Source organism: Anabrus simplex, chromosome 5, assembly GCF_040414725.1.
Source record: "Anabrus simplex isolate iqAnaSimp1 chromosome 5, ASM4041472v1, whole genome shotgun sequence".
Lineage (NCBI taxonomy): Eukaryota > Metazoa > Arthropoda > Insecta > Orthoptera > Tettigoniidae > Anabrus > Anabrus simplex.
The window spans coordinates 218,057,384-218,075,082 of NC_090269.1; the positions used below are offsets into that span (position 1 = coordinate 218,057,384).

Here is a 17,699-nt window from a genome sequence, read left to right on the forward strand (position 1 = left end):
TCATTGTATGCCTATAGTTGTAGAACAAGGGCTTACTTACCTTCTACACGTAACAGAACTTGTAGAGCATTTTTGTTAATGTTAAAAAGATGTTTAAATTCAGTTATTTTATTATAAATGTATTAATATTAGATATGTTGCTATTTCGTTACGGATGCAGTATTTTTGCATCTGTTGTTTGATACATTTATAGCACGGCTCCGGCTCCATGGTTAAAATTTTTAGCGTGCTGGTCTTTGGTCAGAGGGGTCCCGGGTTCGATTCCCGGCAGGGTCGGGAAGTTTAACCATCATTGGTTAATTACTCTGGCACGGGGGCTGGGTGTATGTGTTTTTCATCATCATTTCATCCTCATCATGACGCGCAGGTCGCCTACGAGAGTCAAATCGAAAGACCTGCACCTGGCGAGCCGAACATGTCCTCGGACACTCCCGGCATTAAAATCCATACGTCATTTCATTTCTTTTCATAGCACGGCTAGTGTTTCTGGACTTTATGACAGGTGCTACCCTTAGTCTTTCTGCAGTAGCACTTAGTGAAAGGAAAGCAATGACAAAATATCTCACTCTTCATCATGTCAAGTACGCTTCATTTTGGCGCCACCTTCAGTTAATTGCGCTTTCCACACAGCAGCATAATATTTTGCGGTGCTGCTTGAGGATTCAACCAGCTTCTAGGCTGATGATCCAACAGATATGCAGTAATGATACTGACCTTCAGTGTATCACACTCGTACCACCTAGCGAGTAGTTTGAGTCACGTAGCTATTCAGGAGATAATGTGTTTGAGCCTCATTGTAGACAACACTGAAGATCGTTTTCCCTGGTTTCCCATTTTCACACCAGACAAATGTTGTGGCTGTACGTTAATTGAGGTCACTACCGCTTCTTTCCCACTCCTAGCCCTTTCCTTCCCCATCAACGTTGCCATACGACATATGTGTGTCGGTGCGACGTAAAGCAAATTGAAAAAAAGAAATGCTCATAACTTACTATTGTAAACGGAAATATAAAATGTACAACACTTTCGTGCAGATAAAACTCATTAAAATATACATATTTATCTTTGTTGTAAGAGTTACGTATTGATATTGTACTTCAGGCAAAGCAAAGAATAATATAAATTATTACTGATCAAACAAAATAAAATTAATAATCCTTAGCATTACTGAATTATGTTTCGCAAAGTACATTTTCCTTCGTTCCTGGACCTTAGTATAATCTGCATTAGCGTGGTCATCATCTTCCGTCTGTAATTCACTCCTTCTGCTGGAGTACAAATACTAGATGAGTCTTTCCAGCATAAAGAAGAGTAAGTCTTATGTTTACATCTGGTTCCTTTAGATCTTTTTTTATAAGTATCGTTTGTTTCAGTTTGGCGTAAAACCATCCAAATATGCTTAGATTTCTTAGGTATTACATTTTTATGGAATGATCTTACGTTAATCATTCAAACAAAACAAAAAAGCGCATGATGTGACACCCTACAGACTACTGCCCATATAGAAAGCTTGAAGATGTTGCAATGACACTTGATCAGCGGACGACATCATCAGGTGTATTGCTTGATTTTTAAGACGGGGTCTGCTACTTCTCATATCAGACAGTTCCTCAATTGTTCTGTTGAGACTGAGTGAACCCATTCAGCCCTCAATTCAAATCCTTGTTCTCTCTGGGATTCAAAACCAGGGCCTCCGGATAAGAGGGAGGCACACTACACTACCCTACACGGGGCTGATTCCTCTATAATACAGTATGTTGAACCCGACTGACACTTTTTTCTTAAATAATTTTATCATTTTGACAACCTTATGTTGTAAGAAGGCATAAAAACTGTAAATAATATAATAGGAGAAATACGAGACTCGTCTCAAAACCTGTGGTCGTCAAAAGTATTGAGTCATTAATTGCCTGAGGTAAAAAGAAATTAAATGTCCTGAACCACGTGGGCTAGTGTAGGTGTCAAGAACTAGCTTAATTCAATTAGAGATGGAGGTGGTAGTTTGTAATTGGTGGAGAGAGGTGGTGTGGGCTAACGGAACAGCTACCGTTACTGAGCGGGCTGGAGCGGTACGGCCTTCAGTGCTCAGTGTAGTCGTGTGTGTCGTGTGCTGTGTGTGCTCCGTGATGTCTCTCAACATGGCGGACTGCGCCTGACAGGCCAGTGAGTGTCTTATTTATCTGTGTGCTCTGTTTCTCTGCCCTTACTTGCTCACGCACGCGCTACAGCTGACCTACTCTTTTACCATGTGTACCCTCAAAGGATAACAGATAACACCTCGTGCTCAAGTGTCAACTGTTAAACGCTTCATATTTTCAAAACGGGATTTTTGAAAAAATAATCTTTTAATAACCCAGGATATTTACTCTTCAAAGTTAGAACCGATCGAATGAGGCTAGGGGATTGGTGGTGAGTAATGTGTATGTTAATCAATATACAAAATAATATATAGAGTATATTTTACGAAATTAATCAAAAATGAACAATAATCACGATATTCAATTGTTTAGAACAATAATATTTATCGTGGAGACATCAGAGAAATATTCCTCTTTTCGTATTTTGAAAACAAATAACCCTTTCTATATGACTGGTTATTATTTAAATGTACATATTATGAATATTTATTTATTTACTTGTTGATCTTTTATTTTGAATCTGCTGTGATCTAGTTGAAAGGCTATGGGATTGGTGGTGAGTAAAGTGTAAGTTAAAAATCAATATATAAAATACTGTCCTGAGTATATTTCACGAATTTCGTGAAAAATGAACAATAATCGTGAAATTCAATAGTTTAGGACAATATTAGTTATCGTGGAGATATCAGAGAAAATTTCCTCCTTTCATATTTTGAGAACAAACAATAATATTTAAATGACTGGTTATTATTTAATTAAATGTAATATTATGAATATTATGAACATTTATGTATTTATCTTTTATTTTGAGTCTACTGTGATCTAGTTGAAAGCGTAAGTGATTTCTGTCCGTATGTTTCCAGGTTCGATTCTAGATGCTACCAAATTATTTAACAAGTGAGATTGAATATAATTGACAAAGCTCCATCAGAACAAATTCATATGTTAAGTAAAATATAATAACTCAATCACATACATTAACTTATAAATTTAAAAGAGCCTCACAATAATAATAATTTAATTACTTTTAATGTATTTACATTTGATGAGATGACGAAACAGACTATACATTGCGAGTGTTTGTTAGATACACGCCATGATTATAATAATTAACAAAATTACGATAACATTTCAGAGGATCTTCAACAGTAGCATCTCTTTTGCAGGTGCTATTGTTGCTTTGTTGTTGCTATTTAAGTTATTGAACAGTAATTAACACCCAGTCTAGTAGAACTATTCTGTGACACAAACTTTACATAAAAATTAGCAAAATATTGTTTTAAGTAAGACTATGTTTGTTATAAGCTGCCTTGAAGAATACCTCCATCATTGTTCTCTACACAGTTCTTTCTTTTCGTTTTCTTTTCAGAATATTTCAAAATGATTGTACTGAAAACTCTATGTTGTGAAATGGAATTGACTTTTTTGAGAGCTATATATTGTATTTGTACAGATGTTAATTTGATACACTTTGTTTTATTTTTTATTTTGGAAAGAAGTTATCTCAGAAAAGTAATTCCTGACTCTTCAGATTCACATGGAGTGTTGAGATGCTGGTCGTGCAGACCTGGTGTAAGGAATCATTTGGATTCGGTGTCGTAGTAACCGAGTTCGAATCCAGGCCGATGCATGAAATGGAAAGTCACGTTCCTGTGGTTCGAATTACACATAACAATGGAGGTCACGTGGCTCTGATCATAATAGCAACACTGACATAAACTAAAAACTTTCATATAGAGTAACTTAGTAACCCTGGCTGGTAGTATCGCTTCTACGTCATTTAAATCAATGAATGCCCGGCTCCATTGCTAACTTGTTAGCATGCTAGTGTTTGGTCCAAGGGTTCCCTGGTTCGATTTGGGGCCTGGTCAGGGAATTTTAAACATCAACATCTGGACCGGGGAGTGGGAATTTTTGGCGTCATCAATATTATATTTCATACTAGGTAGTGCCGCATCCTCACGGGTGCGCAGGTGACCTATGCTTGTCATCTCCAAAGACTTGCACTAGACCTATACGGACGCCACACGTTATTATTATTATTATTATTATTATTATTATTATGAAACGAGTAGTATCCTGATCTAAAAAGCTATGATGAGTTGTTTCCAAGATGCTCTGCAAGAGGCATAATTCCTTGTCAAGTTCAGGGAGGTAGTTGAATTTGAAGGAGGAATGGAAACGCATTGACGATTGTACAGAAATATTTCCTCTTCCCTTTGAAATGACGTTATATTATGTTATTATGTAGCACAAATGTTGTACTTAAGAGGCCATATTCACACAAAAGAGAAATAAAATCGATTAAATTATTTGTAGACAGTTTACGCAGATCAATTGCATAAACAAGATCTGTTTTGTTTCTACTATTAGGGTATAGGATTATTTAAACGTACATAAAATTAAATAAAAATCCATAGCCTGTTTCCAGTCATTCGACCGGGTCAGGAATGGAATGAATGAAGCCCCCATCTAGCGGCGAGGATAGGAATTGTGCCGGCTGCCGAAGCCTATCGCACTTCTCTGAGGCAATGATTAATGACTGACAGATGAAATGAAATGATATTGAAGAGTATTGCTCGAATGATAGATGTCAAGGAAAACCGGAGTACCTGGAGATAAACCTGTCCCGCCTCCGCTTTGTCCAGCACAAATCTCACATGGAGTGAGTGGGATTTGAACCACGGAAACCAGCGGTGAGAGGCCGGTGCGCTAACGCCTAAGCCGCGGAGGCTCAATTATTTCAAAGTATGCACATACATTATTTTCTAAGCACTGAAGCATTTTGATCAACGTAAAGTTTTGGCACAGTCTTATTTCCTATTTTCTGTTTATTTTTTTGTTTATAAATTGGTTTACGTCGCAACGACACAGATAGGTCTTAGGGCGACGATGCGATAGGGCGCTAATAGTGGGAAGGAAACGACCATGGCCTTAATTAAGATGTGAAAATGGGAAATCACGGAAAAACATCTTCAGGGCTGCGAACAGTGGGGTTCGAACCTATCACCCGAATGCAAGTTCACAACTGTTCACCCCTGACCGCACAGCCACCTCACATGGTTTTCCTGTTTTCAAAACATGTGATATTTTATCTTATATTCACAGTCCTGTGATGATGACGTTAGAGTATCTATTAACACCTATTGACATGTTTCATTCTCAGGATATTTCATTCTGCCTGATTAACTAATGGATATCAGAAAGTTTAGTTTGTTCGTTTGGAATATATTCCTCTTGGAGTTTTATATAATATCAAAATAGAAGATTCCTTGATAAGGGAAGAAAAAACGTACGTTGAGATCATAATAATGATAATAATAAGTACTGGTATAAACGTTAATTATAATAATGTATATTAAAGTGTGACTTGAAAACTAAAAGGGGCATGATAGCCGAGTGGCATTGTCACTGGCTTCCTATCTAGGCAGCTGCGATTAGATACGTGTCCAATGCTCGTGAAATTTTAGAATTGAAATATCACGTACGCGTGGTTCGGATTCGACGTAAAACTGACGATCCTTTGACTACGACCATGATATCAAGATCCGCATAAAAATACAGACTTGGTTGAAAAATCTTCATTTTATTCTTCTTCTTCTTCCTGGCGTTTGTCCCAAAAACTATACAATATTTCGAAAGTCCAGTATCAATTTTTATAAGGTTTCAGTATGGCTCAGACTGTCAGGAGTCGATACATTATGGTAATATGTACTCATGTTCCTTTGACTGCATATCGTCATTGTGCCTGCGAAACCCGTTATGTGAAATATTTCAGCTTAGAACTTTGGCCGGTAAAGTTCTGTCATTTATCTTCAAATATGTTCGCTCTGGATGATATATGTGCTGCGGGTCAGTATTTCTCCCAAAACATTAACGCATAGCGGTTTTCGAAGGCGCAACGATGCTAAGTATTTTATTTCCTTGCATGTTGGGGGACGGGGCTGCTTATTATTTATTTTGTTTATACTGAAAGACGAAGATATAATTCCTTGTCAGGAATAATGTAGGAAATGTACCTTAACTCCTGGAGAAGTACCTGTCGCTAGCGTTCACCCAGCCTACAGCTGGAACGAATGCTAGGTTAATTATTCTAAACATAGGTAGCTGAGTCTCCTTGGCTGAATTATCAGCGTAGTGGACTTACGTTCAAAAGTCCGTAGGCTCGATCGCTGTCAGATCAGGTATTTTAGTCACCCATGGTTAATTTATCTATCTTAAGGACCGCGTGCTCGTATTCCTTAACGAATGCCTTTTCATACACACACGACAAATCACACTACCAACGGCCTAAATTGCATGCAGTAGTGAATAAATCCATGCATATAGAGAAAAATCAGTCGTAAAACTAGACCAAATCCACAAGTAGTACCGACCTCAAAATGATTGGAGAGAGCTGGTAATAGATTTTGATACCCTACCAGACTTGTTGTCAGGATGGTTTCCAAGCTATACTTCCTCCTAAGACAACGATCAGGGGCTGCCTGGCCGAGGCGGTAAAGGCGTCCTCGGTTCGCCCGGAAGGACGTGGGTTCGAATCCCCGTCAGGAAGTCGAAAAATTTAAGAAACGAGATTTCCACTTCCGGAGGTGCACATGGCCCTGAGGTTCACTCAGCCTACACCAAAAATGAGTACCAGGTTAATTCCTGGGGGCAAAGGCGGCCGGGCGTAGAGCTAACCACTGTACTCCATCAAGTGCCGAGGTTACGGATAGTGGAAGCCTTTACCTTCCACCCCTCCAAGGGCCTTCATAGCCTGAACGAAGATGACTTTAAGACAACGATCACCACAACCCTCCGAGGTTACGGGTAGTGGAAACCTTTATCTTTCATCTACACAGAACCTTAGTGATCTGTAACAAATTCAAATTTGGTCTTCTTCCAATTTAGAAATTTGAGACATCGTGGTTAATAGATTTTTAAACTTTTTGAGTATGTTTGTGGCGACAGTGCTCATATTCATTTGAGAGAATGGGTGGTTCCAAAGGAAGAACTTCCTCCTGGACATTCTGAACAGTGGACAACATGGAAGGCTCTCAATCGATTACGCTCCAGTACCACGAGATGCAAGACCAACCTACAGAAATGGGGCCTTCCTGTGACGACAGTTTACTGCCAGTGTGGTACTAAGCAGACTAACGAGCATCTTCTACTGTGTCCATCTTCTCCAGCCACTTGTACCATTAAAGATCTAATGAGGGCAACTCCAAATGCGCTTGTCGTGGCCATTTTTTGGCCAACCAATGTTTAAAATTACCTTGTTTAATTTTTGTCTCTCTTACATTGTACTTCTGACACGATAAATAATAATAATTGCTTGCCGTGCTCTAGAGCTTATATGATGATGGTACTAATAAAATCAGAAATATTGCGTTACAGAACTGTCCATGGGATATTAGAATATGACATAAGCTACTAACGAGCGAATACATTTTTCTGCTTTAAATTTAGCCATAAGTGAAAATGAAACATAATTGAACGTTTTTGGCCGAATTTTGACTCATTTTATACGGCATATTAGTTAATATTTTCATTCTTGTCGTTTCCATTGTGATAACTCTGTTATATTTTGAGCAGAAAAATCACAAATTTCAAATATATTGTCCGTTGTTGAGAGGTAGTGTAGCAGTTTCCACAAAGAACAAATAGGACTAGGCGCTGAGTGCTTAGTTGAAATTTTTGAATACTTTACTCTGAAAAATAGTGAAGCTCTCCTGAATGCAGGTGATCCACCTTTACATTAGAGTGACTATATGTTTTTAGAGATAAAGCGTTGAAAACAGATCCTTCAAGTCCGTATAATCAGTGACAAGCCTAAAGAAATGTTATAGAGGTCTGTGCGAGAGTGAGCAATTTCTATACGCAAACGTGAATGATTCACTTTTCACGTACTGAAGAATGTGCACAGTTCGACCACTAACAACATTTATATAATATTAATGTTCGACCACCAATAACTTTTGTATAAATATTAAATGAATTAAGAATTAATGTACGGCGTGCTTCAGATACATACAGCCCAGTAAGCTGAGCGGCCTAAACAATCAGGAGCTTCGGAAAACTAGGTTTTGAGTCCAAACTCCCTATGTGCCGGCAACCTCTCTGCTTCACTTGTGCTGCAGGACAATCTACCACAAAAGTGAAAGCCTCGAGTAATAGAAGTAAGAGAAACTAAAGACACAGCGCAATGATATTGTTGCGCAGTACCAATTCATTTAAGCAATATTTTCAAAATATAGACCTTCTCGTACCATACAAAGCAATATACGTCTCATAGCGCTTTCTTGCATCCTGGACAGCAAGTAGGATGGGTCACTTTTCCTTACTGCGATAATCCTTCCCAAAAGATCATCCCTGTTATCCGGTAATATTGTACAAATTTTCATGTATGTAGCCCCACGGAAAGAAATCCGTTTTTTCGACTTTCCTCATATAATAATAGCATATCCACCAACCCCTACTTACTATTACGCCCCTACTCCATTCAGTAACAAACAATATGCAAGTGGAATGTTTACTAATGAGAATTCACAGCGACAACAAATACATCTCCACTTTAACCCCCATCTATTGAATCGTAGAAAGACTCAATTGCTTCCTGCACGAACCCGCGGCATTCACCTTAAATTAACGTAGACCGTCCCGCTGCGCAGATACAGCAGAGAGGTTGCCGACATTGTTCCGATTTCCTTGAAGTGCTGCGTCATATTTTAGGTTTCGCTTTTGTTGAGTCGCAGCCTGACTTTCATTCCAGTTATGTTCCTTCAGTACTGACACTCGACTTAGTATTGAGTGGAATCGATTAATTTGGAGGAGAAGCCAAGTGGCACTGTCATGACTTTTCACCACGGCGGCCGCGGTTCTAATACCGGCTAGTGCACCTAGGACTTGAAATCGAAGTTGACTGTGAGAACCTGCTGCGGGTGAGAATTGCTAACGCTGCCAACTTATAGAAAAGATAAACGAAGGATTAATGCGGTCTGCATGAAGTGGTGAATGGCGACAGGGATCTTACTGCTTGCTTCAAATGCATACAGCTCAGTAAGCAGAGTGGTCCGAAGAAACAGTTGCTTCGGAGAAATAGATTTTCAATCTACACTCCAGCGCTGGTACCAGTATATATTGATAAGAGCATAAACTTATAATTGTTTTGTATGCAGTTGAGGGAAGTGAGCGGAAATGGTCAATATCCCGGGAATCATCTTATGGGAATGTGGACCGGCTGTGTAGCAGCCTATAGATGTTCTTTGTTCAAGTTTGCAGAATCGTGTACCACCTTAGTCAGTTGGCATTTAACAGTCCAGAACTTCATTTAGCCCTGTCAGGAGATATGAGACTAGGCGATGGCATATTTAAGGGCTCCGTGTAAGTCCTTACCAGAGTAATATGGTCCCGGAGAGCATGCGCTCTTGCTGGGATTCCAGCTCCGCAGCATGAATGGCCAAACCATTCTCTCCTTCTTGGAGTCGGTAAATCCAATATTCCACTCACGCTTCTGACAGCATCAGCGATATCAGGAACAGAATGGCTGTATTTCCCCATCCCTGCATTACGTCCCCTAGTAGCTTTAGATCAATGGCGCATTTTTCTTCTGGTACGTCTTCCTGGCCTTTTTCTGGTTATTTGAAATCAGTACTATAGGTTGAAATGGCCTAGTTTTATGGGCGGATGCCCATCCTGATGCCAGCTCTATGTGGCAGCGATATATATACACTATCCCCTATCTCTGTAGTTCGTAATGTGATGATTTGTGTCTATGAAGAACTATGAATTAAGACGACACTGACAACTAATCTCCAAGCCAGCGGAATTCATTAGACTGGACTGAAATCCTCGTCCTGGTATCGAACCAGGGGCCCTATGAACTGAAAGTCGCTACTCTGTACTTTCATCTTATAAATTAGATAGGAGTATAGCCTATAGCGTAGTTGACAATGATACATTTCTTACTGAGCAGATTTCTTTCTTGGTCCAACAATTTTAAATAAACATCGTCCGGCTCATTTTTCTATCTCACGACAAACCTACAGTTAGAACCCTGCTCGAAGGACTTGGCGGATGCAAACTGCATAGGAGTGCAGATAATTTTCCTGATCATTTCTAAATAATGAAGTTTATTGGTTTTTCACTCAGGTACATTCTTATTTCTGCTTGTGGTCAGGGGACTTGACATTCATGTGGGAGAATGGTGATTTATAAAGATCTTTGAGATCATAAAGCCGTAAATCTGACCTAAGCCTAATTGACTCCTGTCCGCAATTGGTGTAAGGAAGGAACAAAAATTCCAAAAGAAAACCACTCAGTATGTCAGTAGTTGTCGGAGAGGAAATCCCTCATACACCTGTCACTGTAGGGGGCTGTTGCCGGCTATCAGGCCTATTATTATGTTAAGAGATCTATCCGTTTCAATACCTTCGGTGTAATATAGTCAAACCAAGCTCGATAGCTGCAGTCGCTTAAGTGCGGCCAGTATCCAGTATTCGGGAGATAGTAGGTTCGATCCCCACTGTCGGCAGCCCTGAAAATGGTTTTCCGAGGTTTCCCATTTTCACACCACGCAAATGCTGGGGCTGTACCTTAATTAAGGCAACGGCCGCTTCCTTCCCACTCCTAGCCCTTCCCTGTCCTATCGTCGCCATAACACCTATCTGTGTCGGTGCGACGTAACGCAACTAGCAAAAAAGATATAGTAAAAATAGTTATAATATCCGCGGATAACAATTCGCGGATGCGGGTGTGGATGAAGGAAGCGCGGATGCAGATAATACTGTATTCTGTATATCTGCGCAGGGTTCTACCTACAGACATATTAGTTGCCATACGCCACACGTGCCCTCAACTACGAGACACATTCGCCGCAGTCAAGGCTAAGGCTGTGTTTCATTTCCAGGAGATTGAAATTACGCCAAGAATTCTTTCCTTCTACCACTGCACCGGCTCAATGCTCGTGTCTCAACTTTCCTGACCTTCACACTAGCTGAGAGTGTCGTACTATCAAGGTTACACCGGCAACCACAATGCTTTAACTACACTGCACAGCTAAGAGTGTCGGGTCACGTCAGAGTTCATCCACCGCCATGGTAGAGCTGTCGTATCCGTCCTTGGATATTACGTTCGTAATGTTTATTTAAATAAATTACTTCCGCTGGAGAAAGCCAACCATCCAAGCTAAACAAAATTATGTGACGAATGAAATCGTGATCTTTAGCATGGAAGCCCTAGATTTTGGTATAATACGAACCATATGGACTTGACTTTTCGTTTTAAAATCCCGAGGGGACGCCCATCTTAACGGGAAGCAAGTGACAATAATCCTCCACTGTCATGTCTCCATTTAGCTGAAAATAATATTACATACTTTCTATCGGAATTTCAAAACATTGTCAATCCTTCCCTGAAATGGAACTCCAGTACGAGTCTGAAAGAAGAGACACGTTCAGTACAATCTTATTTCAGTAAAAATCCACAGCCTGTTTCCAGTCATTCCACCGGGTGCGGAATGGAATGAATAAAGCCCCCATCTAGCGACAAGGATGGGATTTCTTTTGCAATTTAATTTACGTCGCACCGGCACAGATAGATCTTATGGCGACGATGGGATAGGAAAGGCCTAGGAGTGGGAAACAATCGGCCGTGGTCTTAAATAAGGTACAGCCACATCATTTGCCCGGTGTAAAAATGGGAAACCACAGAAAACCATATTCAGGTCTGCCAACAGTGTGGTTCGAACCCACTATCTTCCGGATGCAAGCTCACAGCTGCGCGCCCCTAACCTCACGGCCAACTCGCCCGGTGGGATGGGAATTATGCCGCCGGCTGCCGAAGCCTGTCCCACTCCTCTGGGCAATGATTAATTACTGACAAATGAAATGAAATGACATTGGAGAGTGTTGCTGGAATAAAATGTGACAGGGCAAACCGGAGTACCCGGAGAAAATCCTGTCCTCCCTCCGCTTTGTCCAGCACATATCTCACATAAAGTGACCGTGAATTGAGCCACGGGGCCCAACGGTGAGAGGCCAGCGCTCTGGCACCTGAGCAGCGCAGGATGTCTTATTTCAATAACCCAATGAAATATCCAAAGGCATATTTGTTCAGTAAAAAACAATAAATTATATTTTAGATTCATACATTCTTGGCCCACTATATTAGACTTTACATTATTTTCTGTTCATGTGTGAAAGGGAACAAATTACTGAGAAACTTTACTGAATACATTCTTGGCAAACGAAGTAATACGCTGAAAATGTCCAAGTTTTTCCAGTACGCGCATGACCGAAAGTAAGAAATTCACAGAGGTTTGTTTACTCTTTTTCCAATAAAAGTGTATTTGTATATTCCTCGAGAGGGATTTTAAATCACGACATTCGTTACAAATCGCACCAAACACTATTTGTCTCTTTCCTAACAAGATAGAATCACGCAATTTCACTTGAAAAATTTTTATTGGACAAATACTGTATATATTAAAATATTTGATTGCGAAAGAACATAGCACAGGAGAAGGTATGCGTTGTTTGACGCTGATTCTTCTGTACAAGTGTATGTATATTCCATTTTTTTTTTGTGAAGAAGAACGTGTTTCGCCATCTTCCTGACTACAGCCGTGGTTCACAATTAAGGAAAATGAGGAAGGGCTTCGAGGAAAGTGAAGTTTTCCTCAAGTTCGGCTCGTTGAACATCATATAAACCAGAAGATAATTATGTCTAGTAAATAACAAAATGGCAGGATCTGTGGTGTAGTGGTTAGCGTGATTAGCTGCCACCCCTGGAGGCCCGGGTTCGATTCCCGGCTCTGCCACGAAATTTAAAAAAAAGTGGTACGAGGGCTGGAACGGGGTCCACTCAGCCTCGGGAGGTCAACTGAGTAGAGGTGGGTTCGATTCCCACCTCAGCCATCCTGGAAGTGGTTTTCCGTGGTTTCCCACTTCCCCTCCAGGCGAATGCCGGGATGGTACTTAACTTAAGGCCACGGCCGCTTCCTTCCCTCTTCCTTACCTGTCCCATCCAATCTTCCCATCCCTCCACAAGGCCCCTGTTCAGCATAGCAGGTGAGGCCGCCTGGGCGAGGTACTGGTCATACTCCCCAGTTGTATCCCCCGACCAAGAGTCTGAAGCTCCAGGACACTGCCCTTGAGGCGGAAGAGGTGGGATCCCTCGCTAAGTCCGAGGGAAAAACCGACCCTGGAGGGTAAACAGATGATGATGATGATGAAATAACAAAATGTCCGCCTCTGTGGTGTAGTGGTTAGCGTGATTAGCTGTCACCCATGCAGGCCCGGGTTCGATTCCCGGCTCTGCTACGAAATTTGAAAAGTGGTACGAGGGCTGGAACGGGATCCACTCAGACTCGGGAGGTCAGCTGAGTAGAGGTGGGTTAGATTCCAATCTCAGCCATCCTCGAAGTGGTTTTCTGTGGTTTCCCTCTTCTCCTCCAGGCAAATGCTGGGATGGTACCTAACTTAAGGCCACGGCTGCTTCCTTCCCTCTTCCTTTCCCGTCCCTTCCAATCTTCCCATCCCTCCACAAGGCCCCTGTTCAGCATAACAGGTGAGGCCACCTGAGGGAGGTACTAGTCATTCTCCCCAGTTGTATCCCCCGACCAAAAGTCTGAAGCTCCAGGACACTGCCCTTGAGGAGGTATAGGTGGGATCCCTCGTTGAGTGTGAGGGAAAAACCAACCCTGGAGGGTAAACAGATTAAGAAAGAAAGAAAATAACCAATTATATCTAAAACAGAGACTTTTCCATTTCAGCGATATCTACTCAGGTCGGTGTTCATGAGATGGCATCTACTCCTATCTTATCTCTCTGTGGCTCAGTGGTAAGAGTGTTGGTTTCCGACTCACAAGATCGCTAGTGCAAACCGCGCAAAGGCTTTCGGAGTTCTCAAGGACGGATAAATTTTCTTTCGATACTTGAAGTTGTGCGATGTCTGTATGTAAAATATGTATAGTGACACATTAGCTGTTTTCTCGACAAAATGAATTAAATATCAGCCGTAGATTGCCCTACAGGTCTGGTTTACCAGCCATCTGGTACAGTAAACCAACGCTTGGAAATAAACATGCCGGCAGCCTAAATGGCATCGAATCAAAATTCATACATCCAAGTCGCTCTTACAATACAGTTATTATTAATATATATATATATATATACATATATACATTCGTTTAGCCCCTTAAGGAGCACGTGGAACCATTAAATAACATTATTATTATTATTATTATTATTATTATTATTATTATTATTATTTACTCATGTAGGTTATCATCGACAAGGACTGGAAACGTATCCTCGGTATTTGACTTGTGTGGTAATGGGAAACTACAGCAGAACATCTTCACGACTGCCGTAGGCGGTGATTGCACCCACAAACTCCCGAGTGTAAGCTTGCAGATACACGATATTTACCACGTGAGCATCTGTCTTGTTTTTCACTTGAGTGTTAAGATAATATCCCTTAGAGATAAAGTAAAAAATGTCCGTACTTGTGATGTGTAGGTATTTCTAGATGTAGTAGAGTGTTATAGTTGTCCAGCAATAGTGGCGCCTGCGTGTGACTGTGGCAGAAGATGGTCGCTATTTTGAGCCATGCATGTAAACATTTGTCGTTAAGTCATTTTGACAGTTTTCCTTATTTCAGTTGTAAGCATTAATTCTAACTTTCGAATAAATGTCCCGTTATTTCCCCGGATCCTTCGCTGATATGTCAGCATCACTGTCTTCGGATCAGAAATTCCTCGGTTTGATTCCCGCTCGGTTAGGAGTACCTAGACGCAACTGGCTAATTACTTGCTTTGGGACTGGATATTTGTGATTGTCACATTACCCACCTGTTCATATAAATACACAACACATTACATTACCATATCACAGAAGCACGTAATAGCGAGTAGGCTCCCTCCACTTTATGGTTAGCGTCAGGAAGGACACCAGGCTGTAAAATATGACCATCCCTCTGATAGCTAGTATTTTGCATGTGTTCATTACAAGGAACATTCATTACAAGGAATATAATGGGATGACACCGTTATTGAGCAGATTTTACCGCACTTCACCTTCTATGTAGCATACGTGTGTATGTATGTATGTATGTATGTACGTACGAAATGCTATTCGTATGATTTGTCTGCAATAAAACAGCTGATAGTGTCTCGAGTGTCGGGGACGCAAGACGCACGACATGAGCAGGTGGCAACGAGCGCCGTTAGCGCCGCGGGCTCAGCTTAGCAAGTTCTCTGCTGCATTCTTTCTCGTCCACACCACACTTTAGGGCACGTTCGCCAGAACTAGCTTCTATGCTAACTGATACAATGCTTGTTATAGCTGATATCGAGAAAGAAAAAATCAGTCAATAATCAATACAGTTCACAAGACAAATGTTCCGAGTCATGGAACCAACTTAAAATCAGTTAGCCCTATAGTAGTACGACATGTGCACACAACAGATTCGGTAGTGATTGTAGAGGTGGCGTTTGGTGTTTCGAAAACAAAACAATATTAATACCCTTTCGTGATTTTAATCGTAGGCATAAGACGAAGAAAAAAGAAAAAGAAGAAGAAGAAGCTCAATCCATCCTAAACTTCAGGCTTGTATGACTACATGAGCCAGCTTGACTAAATGGCGAGAATTATTTCATTATTGTCCGGATCCATGGCTAAATGGTTAGCGTGCTGGCCTTTGGTCACAGGGGTCCCGGGTTCGATTCCCGGCAGGGTCGGGAATTTTATCCATAATTGGTTAATTTCGCTGGCTCGGGGGCTGGGTGTATGTGTTTTCTTCATCATCATTTCATCCTCATCACGACGCGCAGGTCGCCCATGGGTGTCAATTCAAAAGACCTGCACCTGGCGAGCCGAGCTTGTCCTCGGACACTCCCGGCACTAAAAAAAGCCATACGCCATTTCATTTTTTTTCATTATTGTATTGGTAGTTATGACTTGCTCACTTTCTTAAATTTGCGAATCTGAAATCCATCAACACGACCAAAATACGTTTTCATTTTTCTATCGTAAAACAGTGTAAACAGGTCAATACTGCTCCTTCGTTATATATACTGTATTGCTGCGGTGTCTTCCTCTTGATCAGATGAGTTGACAAGCCCAAAGTAGAGAATTGTACATACTGTATTATCAGATTATATCCCACAGTTTATAATTACAACATTATACTGCAGACTAATTATTTAATGAAGAAATTTAAAAAGGAACTTTACGTGATTGGACTCCCTAGGTATATCCGAATAGCCCGTTTTGTGTCTACCCTTTGGGCGTCGAAAGACAAAGTAAAGACTATTTTGAAGAACAAGGTATATCTCATACAGCGCGTAAATGTTGCTTAATATAGGTCATCGAAATCACGAAATTACGTATTCAATAACTAATTTTATTGTCGATGCACTGGTAGAGTGGAGTCTGATTTTCTAATTTATCCACTTCTCCAGGATTATAGATTTTACCCGATATTTTATTATTATGGGTTACGAAGCGTAAACGTGGAGTCAAATATAAAATAGGTAAATGGTGAAGTTAGCAATATTATAAACGTTTGGATAGCTCTATGAACTTTTAGCTTAACGTGAATGCTGACTTTATGATCCTAACCCACGTTATATACCGTTATTCGTGCAATCTATATCACAGAATGTGAATTTCCATCTGAAAAATCAACTCCGGTCACTGTGTTGAAAGACAGTGGCTATAGCACTAAGGTACCGCGTCCTGCCCTGCGTAGGCCTACTTACTGTACTGTATCGGAATGAAAGGTGAGAAAATCTGTGTAAAGGAATGGTCTGAGCGGGACGCGAAGGGAATCTGGTGCAGCAGCAGAGTTTAAAATCTCTGATAAGAAAGAGGGGAGTACAACTCGTGTGTGGTAATTAGATGACAAGTGCACTGCTTTACATGGTATTCGAAAAACTGTACCTTCAGTACATTAATCATATTTTAATTAATGCTATGAAAATAAATACTGTGTTAACTTTGAACGATTGCAAGTATGCTGTTTCTAGTTTGTTGAAGAAATAATCATCTTTAGTTGCGTATTCATATTGTTATTTACTCGTACTTCAGAAAATGTAATCTTGTGTCAAGAGCAAACATATGAAAGTGTCTGACTTAAGGTTGTTTGTGATTTTCTAGACAGATAAGCAGAAGATCCTAAGATGTGGGTGCTACACTCACTTTTCAAAGCAAAGTCATCTCCATTCAGGCCACGAGGGCCCTTGGAAGTGTGGAAGATAAAGGCTTTCACAATCCGTAACCTCGGTACCTGGTGGGGTAGAGTGGTTAGCTCTACGCCCGGCTGTCTTTGCTCCCAGGAATTAACCTGCTACTCACTTTTTATGTAGGCTGAGTGAACCTCAGGGCCATTTGCATCTCCGGAAGTGGAAATCTAGTTTGTTAAATGTTTCGACCTTGACGGGGAATCGAACCCACGTACTTCCGGGTAAACCGAGCACGCCTTTACCACCTCGGCCAGGCAGCCTCTCCACATTCACCACTTTGGCCTATACAACTTTCACATTCATTCAATGATACACGAATCCACTATAGCCTA

The 17,699-nt window shown here is 40.8% G+C and overlaps 1 protein-coding gene across 2 annotated transcripts in view; it reads left to right on the plus strand.

Moving 5' to 3' along the window:
- Positions 1-2,095: 2,095 nt before the first annotated feature.
- The window catches only part of Sb (Stubble), a 346,527-nt gene continuing 330,923 nt past the window's right edge, over positions 2,096-17,699 (plus strand). The window contains exon 1 of one of the 2 annotated variants that reach the window (XM_067148445.2): positions 2,096-2,163. The gene's annotated coding sequence lies outside the window, so the exon portion shown is untranslated. Of the gene's footprint in view, positions 2,410-17,699 lie in introns of both variants that reach the window. The other variant, XM_067148447.2, reaches the window with a different exon arrangement.